At 48.9% G+C, this 15245-nt stretch overlaps 1 long non-coding RNA gene across 1 annotated transcript; it reads left to right on the plus strand.

Moving 5' to 3' along the window:
- Window positions 1-910: 910 nt before the first annotated feature.
- LOC309346240 lies at window positions 911-13763 on the plus strand. The gene is made up of 4 exons (XR_014158512.1): window positions 911-1043; window positions 4202-4267; window positions 10817-10987; window positions 12083-13763. It is a non-coding gene; the product is annotated as an uncharacterized lncRNA (long non-coding RNA).
- The last annotated feature ends 1482 nt before the right edge of the window (window positions 13764-15245 follow it).

Below are 15245 nucleotides of genomic sequence, written 5' to 3' on the forward strand. Positions count from 1 at the left end.
GAGACAGAGAAGAAATGGGGAAAGTGGCGGGGGGGGGGGAGAGAAAGGCAGGTCAGGCGGAGCCTTTAGAAGGGGTGGTGGCGGAGTCGGGTCAAGCAGCAGCGTGTGGGGGTCACAAGGACAAGGGCACAGTGCGGAGCTGGGTTCAAATGCCCGCTGCAGAGGGCAGGGTGGGGTCGCATCGTGGTGTGCCAGCTCCTCCACCCCTTGGCTCTCATGAATAGATAAGGAATCAACTTCTCCCTCCCCGAGAAGGTTTTCATGAGGAGAGGGTGTGTGCATGCGCATGTGCATGCTCTGGGCCTTTGGTTTACAAGGAAAGCGCAAAAGTGAGTGGGGGGCAGTGCGGGGAGAGAGCAAGAGGGCAAAAGACCCACCGCTGGTCAATTTTGGGGGTGTAGTATCAAGACAAAGGAGGCAGTGGCCTTCTGCGCTCGTGCTTTTCAAAAAAAGAATATTCCACAAAAAATTATAAACTACACAGCAACCCTTGGTCCCCCCACCCCCTCTGCAAGCTCCCTACTCCCCCTCACTTGCTTTGAGGAATTTTAGGCCCAAAGCCCAATCCCTTTCTCTTACACTCCCCACCCCACCCCAAAAACCCAGGCTGCTCTCTGCTGCCATTGTCTCTACTGCCCTCCCCGCAAAATGGCCAGCACAGGTCATTTGGAAGCTGGGACAGAGGCATATGGGGAGGAGGGACTTTTTGTGGCTGTGAGTGTCTGGAAGCGGGTGGGTGATGGGTTGGTAGATCAGGAGAGCTTTGGATTCCAACCTGGAATAGCTGTGGTTGGGCCCTGGCAAGTGAGGAGGGCACCACGCAGGGTGAATATTCGCTGCACTTAGGGAGACAAGTCGCTGCGTGGAGTGGCAGCCGGGGGGGGGGGGGGGAGTCGGGAAGGTTGGGTCAGCAGACTGGTACTCCAGAGCAGCTGGCAATCTGGAGGGTGGGCGTTGAACTGGAAGAAAGGAAAGGAAGATAGATGGCACGGGGAGGGCCTCTCCAGTTGGTGCTTAAGGGTTGGCACAGGAGACGGTGGCATGTAATGATATAGCTGGGGAGGGTTGGCGGTTGCAAAGCCGGGGGGGGGGAGGGCGGCAGGTTCCTGGCATTTTGAGGCCCGGTTGGTGAGCAGAGAAGGCCTCGCAGGCAGGCGGGTGGGGGCAGAGGAGGGCTGGCTGCCTGGCACTCCGGGGGCCAGCCTGCTGGCGGGCAAGTTGGCATAGTGTACCGCAATACAGCGTGATGTGAATTCATTAGAGGCCAGAGCGAGAGAGCGAGACAGGAAGGGAAGGGAAGTGGTGGAGGGGGGGGAGAGAATGGGAGACGGGCACTGACCCAAAGGCCAGACAATGGCAGCAGGTAACCATGGTGATGCGCCCGGCTGTGCCAGCCTAGCTGCCAAACTGGGAAGAGAGTTATCCAGACAACCCCTGGGGAACTGCCCGCCCACAGTGGTGTGGGGTGCAAGAGAGGGGTGGGTCACCCTTTTCCATTCTTCCCCTTCTGTCTACTATTTATGAATGTGCGGCTGGTGCCAACATGACCCCCCCCTTTCTGCTCCCACACTCCATCTCTACCTCCTCGGCTGTTTTTACCATCCTTCTCTCACACCTCTGTCTGATCTTTTCACCCCTCTGTCCTCTGTTGCTGTCTGGCTTGCCCCTGTTCTCCCCCCACCACGATCATCTCCCCCCCCCCGCCCCGCCCCGCCCCGCCCCACAGCGGTGCCCTTCTTTCTTTCCAGCCAGACCCCTATCCACATCACATCCCCCTCTCCATCCCAGGACCCTCCTGTGTTGACGGTGCCACCTGAGGGACGGCGGGGGGGGGGCAGGGAGGTGGCACCGTGCCCAGATCTGAGTATTCCTCCCTGCCTGCACGTCCCTATCTTTCTTCTCCATTGTCTGCCTCGGTCTTTTTGCTTTTCGCCTTCCTCTTGTTCTCCACGCCGCCGCCACAGCTGTCCGCCGGCTTCTCCCACCTCATGCTTGGCCCTCTCTGTCGTTTTATTTCCCACCCCCACCCACCCCCTGTGTATCTTGGCACGAGATGCCCATCTAATAGATATTCCGAGGCTCGCTCTCCTCTGCCACTGCAGCCCTCCTCCCATTCCAGCACAGCACCTCAGGATGAGTCCCGGTGCATGGTCTATAGGTCCCTCACTCCACCCTTGTTCCCCATTTAAAAAACAACAACACAGAGAGAGATATTAAATGTTTAGGGGGAGATGGTGACTGTTGTTTGGGGGAGCATGCCTGGGATTTATTTCCTCCTTTACAGACCCATCTTCTTCTTGCGCTCCCTTCATCCTTTCATTCCTGCTGTCATATCTTGCAGCCAGAGAGTTTCGTGACCAGGCCTGGCCCTGTCGTTAGGCAAAGTGGGGCGGCTGCCTCAGGCGGCAGATGTGGGCGGGTGGTATCAGTGGTGAGATACTGGAGGGCAGAGCTGCGTGCATCATGCGGTCTGCTCTATGCCTCTTAAGCTAGCCTGTTGCCCTCAGGTACTACTTTTGTACCCGGAAAGGAGAGAGGGCGCCATCTTGTCCTTTGCCTCAGCGGCGCAGTGCCTTGGGCTGTACGAGGAAGGTGCCTCTACGTATTAGGGCTCCATATACTCTATACATTTAAAGCATCCCCGCAAAGAATCCTGGGAACTGTAGTTTACCCCTCCCAGAGTTACAATTCCCAGCGCCCTTAACACACAACAGTTGCCAGGATTTTTGGGGGGAGGCTGACCTGAACAGAAGGAGCCTTGTCTTCTATGGGAGAGCGGGGATGGTGAACTTGTGGGGTGAGGGTTTCACTCAGAAGATGGGGCTAGTTTAATGGGTACCTAGTTTAATATAGCTAATATATCTGGTTTTCACGACGCTGCAAAGATCCATTTCATTCTGAACCATGAAAGGAAACCACTTTTCCAGTTTCTAACGCAGGAGAAGCAATGGCAGAATTAAAAAGTCCATTTGGATTTCTCAGGAAGGGCCTGTAACGCCCCTGTCGGTCTTCAATCCTGGTGTAACTTTTTCAGCATAATTAGAAAAATGCAGGCGATTACCTCAGAGTGCAGCCCATAGATAGGGATTATGAAGGCCTCCCCCCTCCCTCCAAAATTATAATTAACTTGATCAATATTCCGGTGTAGGGCTTGGAGAGATCCCTGCTGCCAGCCATTGTAGGCAGTACTGTGCTGGATGGAACAATGGTCTATCTCATTATAAGGCCATTTCCCATATTTCTAAATTTCCTGTGGCTTCTCTTGAAATTCCTTACGATGTTTCGCCCGAGGAAGAACATTTAAAATACCCCATGAATTTTGATTTAGGTGACGCCTGGCAACAGCCTAAGGATGCGTAGAACCACCCAGATAATTATTTGTCAGTTGGAGCAAAATTCGTTTGGCTTCCCTCCCCGCCCCCTGAGGAAGAATTTTAAAACGAACTCCTCAGGTGAAGTTTCAGCTGAAGCAACTGGAACCTGCGAAATGGAGCCTTTGCAGGGCACCAGGAACTGATGAGCACATTTCTTGGACTTGTACCTCAGAGAGGATTGTAGCATCAAGGCCTACTTTTGGAGCATCTGTCAAGACAGAGATAACCCGAAACAATAGATAGACCTGTTATTCAAATATACCTGCTTGCCTCTTAAGTCTACAGGACTTAGCATTTATATAATTAACTAGACCTCTCTCCTTTTTCCTCCTGGTTGGAGGAGGGTGCCTCTGAACATGGACAGAGTGTCTCTCTCTCTCTCTCTCTCTCTCTCTCTCTCTCTCTCTCTCACACACACACACACACACACACACACACACACACACTGGGGTGTTGGATTTATGGATGTAGGAAATTGGCTTATCACTCACTGATCCTAACCTAGTTTGCAAGGTTACATGTAACAACCTGGTGTAACTTACCCTGAGCTCACTGGAAGAAGCGTGTTATGCAAATGAACAAAGGACAAAAAGAATTAAGGGGAACAGAAGGGTTTTTTTCTAGAGAAGTTTGTTTCCCCTGTGCTTCTTATTTTCTACGAAAGAAAAAGCCCATTCAAATTGGGGGTTCAAGTATTCCCCACCACCTGGGAACTCAAAGTGATTAAACTACAAACGCACTCAGAATCCGCTAAACTCAGCTTTGCTTTATTCAGTTTGTACAGTCTCCTTAAACAAAGAGAAAAACTTTTCTCTCTTTTTTTCTAGACTAAGAATCAGAGAACCCATTTCTGAGCCCCACTGAAGAGAAATGAGAGAAGACAACCCCTAGAGGTAAGACTGTTAAATGAACATTATTTCCCCTCATTGGTAAACATAATTTCACAAGCAATTTGCACATTTAAAAGGACAACAAAAAAAAGTATTCTGCCGTTCTGATCTTGTTTGCTCTCACCTCAGCTTTGCTGCTGATGTTCCCATTTTGCAGATTGGGAGCTATAACTTGGGACAGCGATGACTTCCCTGAGACAGCCCAGTGAGTTCATTGCTGCCCAGAGATATGAACATAGATTGTTCAGATCCTGTGCATTGTTAGTAGTTTGCCCTGGCTTTCTTCTTGGCCACCAGACAGTTGCCTCTACACATCTTCCTTATCTTGACTCCGCTGGAAGGCCCCAACCTTTCGCATCTTTATCAGGGCTACTTCAGTAATTGCAAGGAAGCATGGAGAGTGAAGCACTTCCTCTCCCCACCAGTGGTGTCAAGAGGCGAATGATGTGCATGTCCCCTGTGCCAGGGGATGAGGAACCCTTTTTCAGCCAGAGGGCCAAATTTCCCTCTGGATCAGCCTTCCAAGGGCCACATTGGGCAGGGTCAGAAGCAAAAACAAGCAGAGAAACAGGCAGATTTTACCTTTCTGCTGCAGGCTAGTTCCTACACAAACTAGCACACCCCATCCAGACAAGAAAGAGGCCTTGTCAGTCAGGCAGAAGTGTTTAGGGTGTGAAGCAGGCTCGGGGTTGGGGTATGGCTTGATGAGAGGGTGAGACTTCCAACAGTCAGGCAGATGTTGAGTGCCTGGGCCTCATGTTCTCCATCTCTGCCCTTACAGGGACATGAGTGTTCTGCCCTCTGCTTTAGGCAGATGTACTTTGTCCTGTGTGAGAAATAAACGCCACCTCCTTTATTTATAGGGAGAGGAGGCATATGTGGCTCGTGCTTTCTGTCTCTTACCACCCATTCAAATAATTTAAAGTACAGTGGTGCCCCGCAAGACGAACGCCTCGCAAGACGGAAAACCCGCTAGACGAAAGGGTTTTCCGTTTTGGAGGCGTTTCGCAAAACGAATTTCCCTATGGGCTTGCTTTGCAAGACGAAAATGTCTTGCGAGTTCCTGCGGGTTTCCCCCCCTTTTCCCCCCCTTTTCCTAAGCCGCTAAGCCGCTTATCAGCTGATCCGCTGATAAGCCGCTTAACAGCTGATCGCTAAAAGCCGCTAATAGCGCTAATCCGCTAAGCTGTCAATGGGCTTGCTTCACAAGACGAAAAAACCGCTATACGAAGAGCCTCACGGAACGGATTAATTTCGTCTTGCGAGGCACCACTGTAGCTGGTGATCGTACTATGCCCCTCGCAGACCCCCAAGCATGGCGACCCCTAGTGAGAGGCTGTCATTGCACCCTACCCTTCCTGCCTAACCCTCCCATTCTTTCTCCACTTTTCAAAGGGCGGGAGGGGTGTAAGGTTTAGTGCTGCTTAACACCAAAGGATCGCCCACCCATCCCTCCCCAGGGTTCTTATGTCTTGTCTCTGAGCTGGAGAAACGCCCATTCATTTCAGCAAACCATGCACAGGAGAATTTCCTAGAGGACATTCTAATCAGGAGGAGGGATTTGCCTTTTGAATGTTCAGCCTCAGGCACCCAAATAACTTAGACCGGCTCTTGCTGTTGCGAGCCACCCACTTCAACACCTCTGTGACATGACTGGCACCGTCATTCTGAAGAGTCTTTGTACAGCAAAGCGTGGTGATGAGCATAATCAGCCTTTCCTTCTGCTCTTCCGGGCCCTCCCTGCAAATCTGGGTTGAGTTACTTTCATATTTTGAGTTGATTCACGGTTTCCTCTTACACTCTGCAGTGAGTCAGCGCTTTTATTTTGAAAAATCGTTATTTTGTTCTGAAAAGAACCGGGCGAGGCTTCTATTCACAATTCTGCTGCAGAAACATTTAAGAAGCAGCTTTGGCTGGGGAGAGGGGACCAGAATCCATAAAGTGGCTAAGAGGCTAGGGTACCCCACCCGTGCGCTAAGCATCTGTCTGTGCAGAGAGAGGTTGATTCGAAGTGTTTGATGCCCTCACCCAAGCTGCATGGGAGCATCCGGTTTGCAGATCTGTGCCATACATTTAAAGCGCATGGCTTTTCCCAAAGAATCCTGGGAACTGTAGTTTGTCAAGGGTGCTGGGATTTGTAAGTCTGCGGGGAGGAATACTACGCTTCCCATGATTATTTGGGGGAAGCCATGTGCTTTAAATCTATGGTGGGGGTTGTGACCTCAAAGCACGTTTAAAGCACAGGATTCTTTTGGTGGGCGGGTGCTTTAAACTTATAGTGTATACACTCCCTAGTGACCCTTCCCCCTTCTGCATATTTAGTAGTGCTGCACAGCAGTGCAGAAGGAGCACAATTTCCATTTGGAAGCCCTGTGACAGCTCCCAAGATGGTGACCATAAACAACATTAGCTTTTATTGCTGCTGCATCACAACTATGGAGTCATTGTAATGTCCACCAAGACCCCTAGATCCTATTCACATGTATTGCTGGTAAGCCAGATGACCCCCCATGTTATATGTGTGCATCTGGTTCTTCCTGCCTAAGTGCAGAACCTTACATTTGTCCCTATTGAAATTCATTTTCTTAGCTTGGGCCCAGTTCTCCAATCAGTTAAGGTCGTTTTGAATTCTGATTCTGTCTTCTGCGGCTACCCCTCCCAGTTTGGTGTCACCGGCAGATTTGGTGAGCAGTTCTTTCATCCAAGTCATTTACAAAGCTGTTGAACGATGGGCTCAGGACAGGACCCTACAGCACCCCACTTTCTCCCAGAATGATAAGGAACCATTAGAGAGTGCTCTTTGGGTTGGGTCAGTCAACCATCTTGCAAATCTACCTGGCAGTTCCAGCCCCTATTTTCCAAGCTTCTCCACCGGAATACCATGGGGGACTTTGTCAAAAGAACTCAAGATACACTATGGTTCAGGGTACGCTCCTGTTTCCGTATCCTGACTTCCTGGTGCAAGTGAGCCAGCGCGAGAAAGGCTCAAGCGGTGCTTTTAAAACTCCCAGTGCCATTTTCTCCCTACCAGCCTACAGTCTGAGCCCTCTGGATTGTCCAGGCCAGGTTTCAACAGAATGGATGACTCGTACAGGGATGAACTAAGTTAAAATTGCCTTGCCCAGCCATGGATGTGCTGGGAACTTTGGGCAGGCCACAGTTTATTGAGCTCAGCTTCCTGTCTCTAGAATTGCATCCTACCTTAGCACTCAAATGATCAAGGCCTGCTGTTATGTACTCCAGGCTGCGCACGGCTCAAGCTGCCACTCCAGCTCAGATTCATGGCTCTTCTTCCAGCAACAGGTAATCTGGTTTGGGGAGGGGCAGGGAAACCCAACCAGCAGAATCCTAGGTCCTTAAAGGATTCAGAATCCCAGGACCAGGACACATATTTATCTTATTTTTGCGAAGAAAAAAAAAAGAGGCTGATTTGGGAAAGAGCATGCTGGATCAGGCCAAAGGCCCGTCTAATCCAGCATCTATTCCCAACTAGATATCCACATGCAAGCATGCAAGATGGAACTGAGCTCAACAGCACTTTCCCCTCCTATAGTTTCCAGAATCCGCTAATTAGGAATATACCACCTCTGAGCAAGGAGGTAGGGAAATCCATTCTGTAAGCAAAATGTGTGTGCGTGCGGGTTTTTTTAATGTTTAAAAGGGGGCAGTGGGAAGGAACAAAAGCCTCAGGCCCCCTTGGCTACTCCCTAGCAACACCCTTGTTGCCCAGCTTGGGCCCACTTAATACTGATGATTAAAATAAGTAAATAAAATTCCAGGAACTGCATTCCTTGTTCCTTCTCCTTCCCGCCAACAAAAAAACCCAACAACCCCAAGGTGATTGAAATCAAGTTTGTACAGATCACCTTAATGTGTCTAATGCCATAAGATTGGCATTTTTTAGCTCAGACTCCTAGACTGTGTTTGTGTGTGTAAAATGACGTTTCATTTGGGTTACACACATAAATATTAAGCCTAAACACTGCTCAACAACTACCTCTAGCATTACATTAGATTATTTTATTATTTTGAAGCACAGTAAGGTGTCTGAGATAAAACATGTTACATTATCATCTGGTTAAACTTACAACACCATAGCAGAATGCTGGTGGCGAAAGAGCTCCCTCTTGTGCATTTTCTCTGAAATTCATCTCTTTAACCCACTGCCGCTACCCTCTTGCATTTTGTCCTGTGACAACCGTCCTTTCTTTTTGTCTCCAGCTTCTGCAGGACGGTCCATAGAACAGGCTCACCAGCCAGAAATAAACTAGCAGAAGGGGCGGGGGGACACCCTCTTTGTTCAAAAGGCAGTGTGGGCCGTTTGAAGAAGAATAAGTGGGAGAGAGAGAGAGACTGTCGTGCCACTGGGAGAACTAAGACCATAACCCAAGTCAGTTGCGCATTCTCTTTGGCGGTCACTCATAGCCGAGGGTCTTCCATGAACACGGTCTTAACAGTGTGTCCGTAATTGACTGTGGAAGCCAATTCTGGATCCACAAGTCCTTCCACAGTGGGCACATAGGTCTCCAGGCGGGGTATGATCATGGTGAGGATTTGCCAAACGTGCCTTCCTCTTAGCTCATTTCTCCCTTTCATCCTGAATTTTTGCTTCTTCAAAGTCCACAACGCCTTCAGTAGAGGCTATTCTCCAGTTCAAGCGCTTGCAGGCCAGTGTTTCTGCATTACGTTTTTTAGATTTGCCTTGAGAGCGTCTTTAAACCTCTCTTGTCGCCACCAGCATTTCGCTTTCCATTCTTAAGTTGGGAATAGAGTCCAGTTAAACTTCGGGTCCTGAATGGCTCCGTTTCGGAACGTTTTGGCTCCCAAACGCCGAAAACCCCAAAGTAAATGCTCCGGTTTTCGAACATTTTTCAGAAGCCAAATGTCCGACGCGGCTTCTGATTGAGTGCAGGAAGCTCCTGCAGCCAATCGGAAGCCACACCTTGGTTTTTAAACAGTTTCAGGAGTCAAAGGGACTCCTGGAATGGATTATGTTCAAGAACCAAGGTACCACTGTAGTTGCTTTGGAAGATGATAATCAGGCATCCAAACAGCATGTCCATAGTTGTGCATCCACTATGAGAGCCAGTTCCAAAACTGCATGGTGGTGAATAATAATAATATAATAATAATAATAATAATTTATTATTATTACCCCACCCATCTGGCTGGGTTTCCCCAGCCACTCTGGGCGGCTTCCAACAAAATATAAAATACTGTAATACATCAAACATTAAAAGCTTCCCTAAACAGGGCTGCCTTCAGATGTCTTCTAAAAGTTTGGTAGTTATTTTTCTCTTTGACATCTGGTGGGAGGGCGTTCCACAGGTCGGGTGCCACTACCGAGAAGGCCCTCGGCGCTGGACCTCAGTGTCCGGGCAGAACGATGGTGGTGGAGACGCTCCTTCAGGTATACTGGACCAAGGCTGTGAATTCACAGTTGGCCTGGGATATGCTCTTAGTTCTCCCATGAGGATGGCAGGTTCTTAGCAAAGTTGCCAGGTGGCCTGCCCTTTCAAACACTCTTAATGCTGATGGGCCCTGGTGGCCTTATCTGTCAGTGGCAGACAATAGCTATTGGACAGGTGCTCTGATCAGCACCTTGGCAGTGGGACTTTTCCAGTGGATCATCTTATTACAATAGCCAGCCTTTCTTTCACAGAACTCATGGCAGCAGACATGAGGTTCCCAGTTGTGGCCTTCTGCCAGGTACAGACCAGACCCACACCTGCTTAGCTTCATTACTGTTGCTGTGTTTTATGCCTTCAGATCATAGGCTTACAAGAAACTAAATTAATTATTTTTTTTTATTAAAAAAATCAGTTTTATTAAAGGTTCCAACCTAATATACCATCAAATTCAAACTAAACTAAAGAGAACAATAAAAAACAATACATCAAACTGGAAAAAACTGACAAAAAAAAAAGAAAAATACATTAATAATAATCCTCACACGATCCTCATGAAGCACAAGGTGCTACTGGAAGGAATTTGTTTTGTTTTGACTATGGCAGACCAACACGGCTACCTATCTGTAACACAAAATTATAAATATACCTATGTAGCGCTCAGTCACTGTTTTATCTTAATCTTCACACATACAGAGAGTTGAATCCTCCCACCTCCCACCTGAGAGAGCTCCCCCTTCCTTAGTCCCCCCCCCGAGAAAAGCCACTCTGACCTGCCTCTCATACAGCCCCCTTCCTCTTCTCTCTGTCAGCCCCCGTACATGTCTTCATTTATCACAAATATAATTTTTTAGACGTTAAGACGTACATCTAGTGAATACTACTAAGAGAGCCATCAAAGATCACACAAGAAACCCAATCTCAAAAGAAAAAGAGATGAGAGAGAAGAGAAAGTAGAGAAAGGTTAAAAAGAAGAAATACTACAATTTTCCTATTTGCCAATTGTGAATATAACTGTTATTCATAGTATTTAACACATATACTGCAGAGCAATTCCAGCTATAAGTAACATCTAGTTATTGTGTTGAAGAAACTCACTTTATTCTTCCTTCTCTCCTCTTTCCCTCTCTCCCACACATCCCAGTGTTTTTCTTTTCCTTCCACAGCCTTGCAGGTTTTTCTGCCCTGCGCTGCAGGCCTCTTCAGCTCCTCCAGGCAATAGTCCACCCAGCTCCTGCCGTGGTTTTGCCGGTTGCCATAAACCCGTAGATCCGAACTTGCGGTACGACTGCCTCACACAAGCTCGAGTCTGTGGGTATGTGTCGACCTTGGCCAGGACTTCCAGACACGCTGTTGCACCCGGACCTTCTCTCTAGTGTTGGGGCTTAGATACGGACCCCCCAGAAAGTTGGCGAGAGCTGATGTCCCTGCAGCAAAAGCAAGCAGTGTGACAACTTCCAGATCCCCGTTCTCTGGAATCATTCAGCTGAAAGGGCAGGGGAGAGCACAAAACGTGGGAATTTAGCTTCCCAAGAACCTCAGCTTTTGTTTATTTTATTTTTTTAAAAAAGAGCAAGATCCTAGTCCATATGCATCTAAAAAAAAACATGCTTGGAAGTGTGTGGCGATGCCAGCTGAAATTCCAGAGAGGTTGTTGTGTAGGATTTTAGTGAATGGGGACGGACAGGCCTTCAAGTGCCCTACATAGCTCCACGCTGCTCCCTATGTTAAGCAAATCCAGATTCAGTGGTGCAAAAATTAATAACAATTATGATGATACTTTATAAATAGAATAAATTATGCAGAGGAGAAACAGTGAACGTTTGCCCTACCGGCTAGTTTAAACAGGTTGCAGCATTTGGACTGCCTGGGAAGATATTTTTCCTTTTGTTTTCAGCAAGCAGTTGGCACAGCCCTGCCAGCTAGCCCCATGACCAGCACCAGCAGTTGGCAGGGCTGGCACCTGCCAAGCCCCAGAAGCTGCTGCAGACCCCCTCGCCAATCCTCCCTGCTAGGGAATTTGCGATCTCCCAGGCCTGCAAGTTGCTAGATCTTCGTTCTGATTTATAGGCACAGATTTTGCAAATGCTGCCTAGAAGCAACAGCCTTTGCCCCAGAAGCCTCTTCCCTGTATCTCATATGCTTTGAGGCTGCCTGTGATGATGCAGGGATAAGGGAAAGCCTGATTTTGGACCAGAAGGATCCCTAAGGGCCTCTTATCCAAAAGCCCATGAAAACCTGAAGCCAGGTCTTCTCTCTCTTACATATAGCTGGGTGGAAGCCAAGCGTATCTGAGAAGAAAACCCATTCTATTTCCTCAAGGCAGTAGGCTTCTATGATCTTAGAGGGGGCGAAATTGGCCTTTTTCTCTTTGGTGGTAGGGCTGTGTGAAAACCTCTGTATCCTGCAGCTGGACTTCCTCCTAGCCAACAAATGACTGGTGTCTTCAATCTGCGGCGCAGCTTGTCTCCTCCTGCTGGGGGTCCTGCCACATTTCCAGACGAAACCTGGTTGGGAAGCTTTCTCTCCTCTTCTTCCAACTCCTGCTGCGTGGCCTCGTGTTGAGGTAGTAGGTTGTATGGTTTAGAATAACACCATCAGGAGATAACTGTACAGCCTCCTAGCTTTCCCTGGGGCAACGCCACCATCCGAGTTGGTCCACTTGGCAGCGGGGCGCCAGCCGCCATAAGGGTAAGTAGCAAGCAAGGTGTCTCCCTGTTGCTGGAAGCGATTTGGCTTAACCTCAGAAACTCCCTGTTGCAGTTTCCTCATGGGGTGGTGCACCGGAAGGCGAGCCACACGCCTAAAGCTGTAGACCGGCTTCACGAGACCTGGAAATGGTTTGAGAGAGGCTCCTCTTTGTGTGGCACAACACACACACACATTTATTTCGTCTACACACCTATTTGGTTGAAGGAGAAAGTTGCACGCCAGCACGACCCCTCTTTGAAATGTCCTTCTTCTAAGGGGGCTGCTGTTTGTGCATTGCCAAAAAGGAGGGGACGGGTTTGCATAAAATGTGCACCTGCTAATTCATATGGATAGGTGCAAATGTAGAAGCAAGCACTGCAATTTAAATGGAAGTTAAATGCATTTGACCCTACTGTGGCAGAGGGGGACGAAGTGACTCTTGTGTCTTCTCAGTCTGCTTTCTGGGTGCTGCTAACTTGCAGGGGAAGTAGAAGGGACCCTTCTGCTCGCCTTTAATTATGGTGTTTCGTCTTTAAACCATACTTGGTCCAGCCATCCTTTCAAGCAGACAACTGTTAGCTGTAAATTATTATCATTATTACTGTAATCAGCAAACAGATATACAGTTTAAAAACAAAAACCAAGCAAAAGACATTCGGAAGCATATTAAAGGTAAAGGGACCCCTGACCAATAGGTCCAGTCGCGGACGACTCTGGGGCTGCGGCGCTCATCTCGCTTTACTGGCCAAGGGAGCCAGCGTACATCTTCCGGGTCATGTGGCCAGCATGAGTAAGCCGCTTCTGGCAAACCAGAGCAGCTCACAGAAACGCCATTTACCTTCCTGTCGGAGCAGTACCTATTTATCTACTTGCACTTTGACGTGCTTTCGAACTGCTAGCTTGGCAGGAGCAGGGACTGAACAATGGGAGCTCACCCCATCGCGGGGATTTGAACCGCCGACCTTCTGATCGGCAAGCCCTAGGCTCTGTGGTTTAACCCACATACTTCCATCCGGTGTTTTCTCGAGGTTTGCAGGTACAACATTCTTCAGCTGCCAAACGGCTGGGTGAATGGGGATGTTTTCAAATTCCTCCTGAAAGTTAATAATGAGGGAGGCAGGCACTCCTCACTAGGATACATGGCAACCCTATATCTTCAGAAATCTTGGGGCCGGAGGCAGACATCTTTCTCCAGGTTCATAGGCTGGAGAGGTTGCTGAATACAATTTTCAGTGGTCAGGAATGAAGATCCAGTGCCTTGCAGGACTCCTTGTGGCTAGCAGAAACCGCACGATTAAAAACTCAAGATTGCCGATTCTGCATAATGCGTTATGTAGAACAAATCTGCAGGTTTGCGTGACAGTTGCCTTTCTTTCGGTGCAGGCCACTGTTTGTGTAAATTACACTGGTGTGAGAGTGTGTTGCGTTCGTAGGCATATAGTTTGGGTCCCCCCCCCCCAAATTGTGTTAAAACATGTGTATTGTACAGGAGGTTTAAAGACAAAGATTCCGCGGGTGCTGACCTACAAGGGATGCCCGGCCTCTGAGGGTAAAAGGGTTTGAGAAATGGAGTTGACCTTGGAGAGGAAGTGGGGAATGGTGGGCAAGGTGGATGTCTGGAGCAGCTGTAAGAAATGATACTGAGCCTAGGAGAAAGACAGGGGAAGGCGTGCAAGTGCTGGAGATATACTTGTTGCGTTTTTATCTTGCCCTTCGCCCAAGGGTGGCATGCAAGGCCTTTCCAGATGGGAAAGGATGGTGCCGTCTCTTTATGTGAGGTGCTCAAATGCCATGTGCTGCGCAAGCAACACGGGAGCAACAGATGGCTTTGTGAGTCACATTAGGGGAAATCAGAGGGCACTGAAGAAGCCCGGGACCACATATGAGGAGGCAAGTTCATGCCTGGCCTTAAGGGCGTGTGAAGATGTCAGCTGTGCATGTTGCCCCTTGCGCTAAGTTGTGGTGAGGCACATCACCGTGTGATATGCAGGGTCTCTCCACGACCTTTCTGCTGCCCCCTGTGTTCACCCCTTGTGTTCACTCAATTGGGCAGAGAAGGATTTGTGTTACGTTCCCTTGGCAGTGGATGAGCAAAGTGGAAGGGATTCGGTGTGTGTGTGTGTAAAGGGGGTACTTATTCCAGATAAATTATTCTGCAATCTTGTTTTATTTTAAAGCATGATCCTAGGGGAGTGACCTTTTGGTTCTGCGCACATGGAGGGCAATACGCATTTACAGAACCGCAGGAATACGCAGATCTGGTTGTGTTTTGTAACCTTTGGGAAATAGTGTGTGGTCTGAAGCAGCTCTTTGTTTTACTGCGTGAATTGTCCTTGTTTGTGCTGTGAGCGACTGTCTGGCGTGGTGTGGAAGCTATATTGTGAGATGTAGCCTTTGTTAGCAACACAAAGCCCTTGCAAAAGCAATGCATGGAGTTGGGAAGTACCAATTTATTTATTTTTTAAGGGTTGTACCTGTGGGCACTGGGCATGCACTTTTTGGGGTGGGGGCAGCTGCCTGCATGGGAGGGGCTGCTTCATTTGCAGACGGGCCATTTGCCTTGCGCCTCACGTGCCGTTGTCTAGGTACATACACGCGTGTGGTGCATCTGTGCTTCATGCGTACACTTAATGTGGAGAGCGTGTGTATTTCAAACGTGAACATGGGGGGTGCATGTCTCTCTGGGGCATACCAAAGGTCCCTTGGCTCCAGCGTTCAGTGCTCAGCAACGATCAGGCATGATAGTGCGGGCCATGCCCATTTGCCCAATGTAATTTAAGATACACTGCCCCTGAAAATGGAGGGTCCATTCCTCTTGCATGGATGGTTCCGGCTCGTGCCTTGTGGCACTTTTTTTGTCATTTTCACGCGAGGCAGCCATG

This window comes from Podarcis erhardii (assembly GCF_964252035.2).
Source record: "Podarcis erhardii genome assembly, chromosome: 7".
Classification (NCBI taxonomy): Eukaryota; Metazoa; Chordata; class Lepidosauria; order Squamata; family Lacertidae; genus Podarcis; species Podarcis erhardii.